Source organism: Lolium perenne, chromosome 7 (assembly GCF_019359855.2).
Source record: "Lolium perenne isolate Kyuss_39 chromosome 7, Kyuss_2.0, whole genome shotgun sequence".
NCBI classification, from domain to species: domain Eukaryota; kingdom Viridiplantae; phylum Streptophyta; class Magnoliopsida; order Poales; family Poaceae; genus Lolium; species Lolium perenne.
The window spans coordinates 42922481-42928909 of NC_067250.2; the positions used below are offsets into that span (position 1 = coordinate 42922481).

The 6429-nt window shown below is 36.7% G+C and overlaps 1 long non-coding RNA gene across 1 annotated transcript; it reads right to left on the reverse strand.

The window, feature by feature from the left end:
* Window positions 1–234: 234 nt before the first annotated feature.
* Window positions 235–3345, reverse strand: LOC127311737 (uncharacterized). Its single transcript, XR_007857825.2, has 4 exons — window positions 3059–3345; window positions 2802–2973; window positions 1696–1756; window positions 235–606 (listed from the first exon to the last, which is right to left on the reverse strand). It is a non-coding gene; the product is annotated as an uncharacterized lncRNA (long non-coding RNA).
* Between the last annotated feature and the right edge of the window lie 3084 nt (window positions 3346–6429).

Below are 6429 nucleotides of genomic sequence, written 5' to 3' on the forward strand. Positions count from 1 at the left end.
TCATTGGTCTTCCATGAAACACTTCTACCAAATTCGAAGAATGTCACATGAAGCAGCAGTCCTTCACTCCAGGCACAAGGTCATCATCAGTCCTTGTTGGTTTTCATGAAGTGGGTCATCTAAGGTGAGAGGAAAACAATTTTGAAGATGGTGTAGATGAGAATACAAGAGGTTTCACAAAGCAAACGTCTTTTTCTGAAATAGGATTAGACAAATTTTTCATCCTAGGGACTTCCTATTTCTAATCCAAACCTAGGGTCTCGATCCTACAGGCAACACTATGCTCTGATACCATTCTGTAGCACCCTACCTTTTAATTAAAGGCAAGATACCTGTGTATAGTGCTATTCCCGGGATCACTGATAGCACACACATTACAAAATATAGTAATCATTGCAATAGTATCAAATTACTACAACGTAGATCCACAGGAGATAAAATAAAGTCTTACAAATTGCATAGTCACTTGGACTAGCTCAAATAATAATATTCAAAGCAAACACAGCGGAAATAAACTTCAATGAGCCTCCATCATCTTCATGCGCCACAGGCAGACATGTTGGAATGTAGACTCGAGATCCTACTAGTACCCGTCTTCAGAATAACCTGCACGTTTGAATATGCAGCCCCACGAATGGAGGTCAATACAATGATGTACTGGCGAATGACACTTATATGGTGGCGGTTTTGGGCATGACTATCTACATGATATTTGGCAAGTGGAGTTTAGGCAAATTTGCATAAAGCCAATTTTATCCTACATATTATTTCAAAACAAAACATTTTTGAAAATCTTTGAGTGACATTATGAAATCACACCATGGTTAAATCCTCCATGGGTTTTTAGAACAATCACATGGTTACATCTCCCATGAGTTTTCCAAGGTTGATCAAATTTTAAATACATTCATAAAACAATGATGTGATTCTTCCGTACATTTCCTGCCTAGAAAGCTCAAATTATCCGTAACCGGGGACACGGCTAAGATCTTAGATTTAACTCTCGAGAGGTTGTGCACTTTCACCTTACGACCCACCCTTCCCAAGAGAAGAAATGAGACAAGATCTTTCAGAGGGAGGCTTCAACCATAACCAGCTAGACCCGTTCCCATTTGGCCGTCACCACATCATCATGTCTAGCAACAAGTTGGACCTCACAACTTACTTAATCCCGGCAGAGCCCATAATACCATAAGGCTGCACTGGAAGCTATCTAAAACATGGACGACATATTAATCTCTTTAATCCTGGGTGGCCATACACAAGTGAAACCCACAGGCTTAAAACCATTACAGATAATAAACTGCCGCACGATCCTCTGATGAAAACCAGAGGTGCAGTCTAGGGCAACCACTATTCAACTGCGCACTCTCAGGCACCCACCCGTCCACTGGTCCATCCCCAGGGATCGGAGCCCTGAGCAGCCGCCCACCACACAATCAATCCACCCAGGTGATTCATTAAGGTTGTTAATTTTAATTCTCAATTCTCACAATCCAAAATAATCAAAATAGCAGTGGCATTTTGTTATTGCTAGGCATGCTAAGAATACTAGCAATGGTTCAAGGGTGGCTACACACTACTAGGATTGATAAGCATAGCATAATTTTGGAAAACAAAATTCCTACCATGCATTCTAATTTAAGAAAAACACTAATGCTTAACAAAATAGGTAGGAAATTGAGTGTCACTTGCCTTTTTGGTAGTCGAAGCGCGTTCACTTCTCTTAATCAAAATACGTTACTCTCCGTACAAACTATAACATAGAATATAGCACAACATAAACATACCATTCAACAACAACAAAAATAAACAAACATTCGATATGAACAATCATAGACATGCATGCATGCTATGCACCAATTTATTTCACAAGAGAGGTAGTGTGTATGTGTTGTATTGTGTGTTCTCTGATATGTGCAATAATAATAAAGCTTCCTGGGTATTTAATTTGGTTTAGAAAAACAAAAATTGAGTATCTACTTAACATACACAACCTTATTAATTAGCTACCGCAAGATTTATGTTTAGTAAAAATATAAACTTGAGTTCCCTGGATAGGTTACAGTAGTACAAGATTAGAGCAATTGGAATTATTCAAAAATGATTTATAGAATTCGAATTATCGTCAAATTACAGATTTGAATAGATTTTACTAAAGCAAGTTTGTGCACGTATCAAAGTTGTACAACTCCTATACTAAGTTGAAGTACATGATCTGAGGATTCCAGAAAGTACAAATTTATTAAATTTGGACCAGTAGATTATTTGATATAATTTTTATAGTGAAAAAGGATTAATTAAATCATTTGAATTTTGATTCGAAAACTAATGCATAACATATACAGTATTCTTGCATATTTGGATTCTACATGTTATAAGCTTTCCAACGATATAAAGTTTGTAAATTTTGAACCTTTGGATGATTTTATAATGAATTTCTAATTTGCACACATAATCTGATATTTAAAATTTACATTTAAAATGAGTTTGACCGAGTTTGACTGAGACGCTGACTGTACTGGTGACTGTACTGCTAACTGTACTGCTGACTGTACCGCTGACTGTACTGCTGACTGTACCGCTGACTGTACTGCTGACTGTACCGCTGACTGTAGTTTGACTTTGACCAGACTGAGTTGACTATGCTGATGTCATGATGATGTCATAAAGGTTGACAGAAAAATTTACTCAGATGGAAAAACTTTCTACATCAAAGTTGTATAGAATTAATAGATCTATCTAACGCACAAATTACTTTTTACAACGAAATAATGAGTTTGACAAGATCTGGGTTATACCTTATAAGATCTGAATCTTGTAACACGATTTTCTCCTTGCTCGTTGAATGAAACAAGGTGAGACTCGCGGCAATGGAAAGGTCTTGATGAGAGGAACAACTTCCGTGTTGAAGTCATGACGATTCGAGATAGTTTTGAAACTCGATTAGGCTCCGATTCACTTGAAATAGATCTGTAGATGAGCAATAAATCCGTACGTCAAATCGAAAAACTTTCAACATGAAAGTTGTAGAGGATGATCAGATCTACATACTCACCAAAGGAATTTGGATTTCGTGGGACGAGCACGAACTAATTGAAGATTTCCTTTGTTAGACCTGACGCCTTGCGATGCGAAATTATCCGTGTATGGTGGACGAAAAGAGATGAGATTGGTCGAGATTGAAAGATCTCGACGAGATCTACAACTTTCGTGTAGAGCCTGAAGCGATTTGAAGTGGTTTTGGTGGTCAAAACAACGAGTTAAGATTTCGTTGAGGTAGGGTTTCGAGAGGAGGAAAGGGAAAACGAAACTGCGGTCTGATGGAGTATTTATATAGGCCATAGGTCGGTGAAAAAGGTGGGTCTCGAAGTTAGGAACGCGTGGAAACAAACGGATCTAAAATCGGAGTTGTGTGGCTCAAGAAAAGTTGATTTAAGTGAAGATAAGTTTTACACATTACGGGATCGATCGATCCCTGATCGACCCGGTCGATCGTGGCTGCCGGTCGGTCCGGCTGGGCCTGGCTGCCTGCTGGGCCGGTCGGTCGGGTGGCCGGCCCGTTTTGTTTTTTTTCTTTTTTTCTTTTTCTTTTCTCTATTACTTGTTTCTTTTATAAAATGAGTTTCATAATTCCGATTTGAGTGAAACCTCTTTAAAAATTTGTAAAAATCAAAATAGTGTTTTAGGATAATAAGGAACCTCTTTAAAAACCATTTGTGAAAACAAAATAATAATTATATGCACTTGGCCTAATAGCTACTTTGGCAATATTTTACAAATATAGTTTTCTATAATTTTATTTTCTTAAACAGAAATCCATTAAGGATTTGAAAACTTTGAAAATCAAAATATGTTTGATTTTGGAAATACTTGAAACCAAAAGTATTTGGAAAACAATAGTTTGGAAAATACGTTTAAATAACTCCAAAAAGTTTTAATTCTTTGTGGATTTTCAATCAAGTTCAAACAATCAAGCATTAAATTCATTTTTATTTTTCATTCCAAAATTTAGAAAATTTCGGGATGTGACATGGGTCCTCGCCGGTCCTCTTACACCAATTAAGGATGGACCCCGACCACGACGATAGTCTGGGATCGAACCAAACTCCTTCGCCGGTAGCTGCAACCCATCCTAGACCGCAATACCGTGGGGACTTAGGACTCCCCAGCCTCACCAGCTTGCTCCTTCGGGCGACAAGTGTACTACGGACAATGCCGTGGGGACTTAGGACTCCCCAGCCTCACCAGCTTGCCCCCTTGGATTACAAGTGTACTACGGTAAAGCGCATCCGTTGATGAACGAGAGGTGGAAACACTTTTGACTACTCCGTCCCACTCCGGATCTTATGGTTAACACGGTTATTACGGCACAAGAATCATTGGACGACATTTGTTGTTTAATCCTAGATGGATATAAACCCTTGCAGTGGAACCTCCACCATATCAACACAATCCATGGTTCCATTGCCCACCACATAGTCATATTCATAGTTATGAAAATAGTGGTTTTGCTTTTTTATGCAATAGTGATAACATAGTACTTTGCAAGTAATTTGGTAAAAATACTCAAATGACATGAGCAAGTGATGAACTTGCCTTTCTTGACTGCAAGATTATGCAGGCAAGGTATTCGATACGCAATAACTCCAAATTCTGAAATAGCATCATCGTCCGGTAAGGACGATGTTTAAAAGATTGGCAAGGATGCAATAATGCATAAGTATGAGATGCAATCGCTCTAAGCGTGACCTAACCCCGATGATTTAGGATTAGTGAGTTGTACTGATTAGTTCAGGGTGTGTTGCACTTTTAGAGTGATTCACAAACAAGGTTCTTATTAAGGATTGATTACTTGGTATCATAAACAGGTGTTGTAATATATCATAATAATAACTCTAATAGTACACAACAATAACATTTGGTATAATCCTAACATGTAATGAATAGTGGTTGGTTTTAGCACTATATGACATGGTTAATGATTAATTATCATATATTTCAAAAGAATAACTTTTGAAGAACATGTTCTTTAATAAAGAACAAGTATGATAATTAGAGTTGTGGAGTTCTATGGTTTATTATGGTTTCATTTAGTTTCTGGAGTAAGTATTAGATGGATCACAACCTAGTTGGATTCATCATCACCAAGGGCTTGTAAGTTTGAGTTAAGCCTAGGCATCCTAAGCAATTGTTCATACAAGATTGCTATCAAGATTGGTTCATCTTGTTGGCGATAACTAGCTAGGGTTTATAGGTCCTTATAAGCAGGGTTGATGATGATTCTTTATTTACTTCAAAAGAATAACTTTTGAAGAACATACTTCTTAAATAATAAGAAGTATATCAATTAGGGTTGAGGTGGTCTAGGTTTTACTATTGGTTCTTATTAAGTAAGGAATAATTGGCTCCTAAATAGGATGGTTGATATGTATCCAACACTAGTAGGGTTTAGTGGAATATGGTTAGGTAATTCTCAAGGTTTGGCATAACTTGTTTCTAACCTAAACCCTACTTGATTAGCTAGGTCTGATGAAATTGAACACATGAGATACCCACATGTTAGTGATAGGTCTACTACATTTTATGTGGCCAAGACAAGTGTTTAATTGGTACTATGGTTCCATGATTTGAAAGAAGGTACCATGATCACATGTTCTAACCTAGGGTTTAGGTTAGAAACAAGTTATGGTTCATATGAACTATTGGGCTAGGGTTCCTAATTGAATTAGGGTTTTGGGTTTCACATGAAATGATGAGGTTCTAGTTTTCTTTCTTATGAAACTAGGGTTTATTGATTACCATGTTGTTCTTAGGTTAATAACTTCATTATAAGGTTGAAGTTATTATTAACTTTAAAATTAAAATAACATTGGACTTGGTATTTTGTTATTTTTGAACACTTAATAATTAGGTCAATTATTAAGTAGGGTTTAAATTCCAACATTAAGGATTAAATAAGTTACAAATAAAGAAAAAATAGTGTTAATGTTTTCTTTATTTATTTTACTGGTTTTTATTTATTTTAGATAGTTTTCCTAATTATTGAAGTTTAATTGAATTTAGAATTAATAAATAAGGCTTAAATAACAAGTATTAAATAATTAAATTTTTATTAAAAATAAAAATTTCATTATATATTTTTATTGGATAGAGTTTATTTTTATGATCATTTTGATATCATCTTTGGTATTTTTCAGAATTGAAATGAATTTTATAGGAATTTGCAAAGTTGCAGTAATTATTGAATTGAATTAAAACGAAAATAACTAAAGCTACCCGGGCTTTCTACCCACGAAGACACTGACCAATGGGCCCGAGTCCACGTCAGTGCCACCGTGGCGTCGATGTGGCAACCTGGTGCCTCACCGGCGGCCAGTGGTGGTTGACGCCGGCGATTCTGCGTTCCCGCGGGGGCGTGTGTGTGCT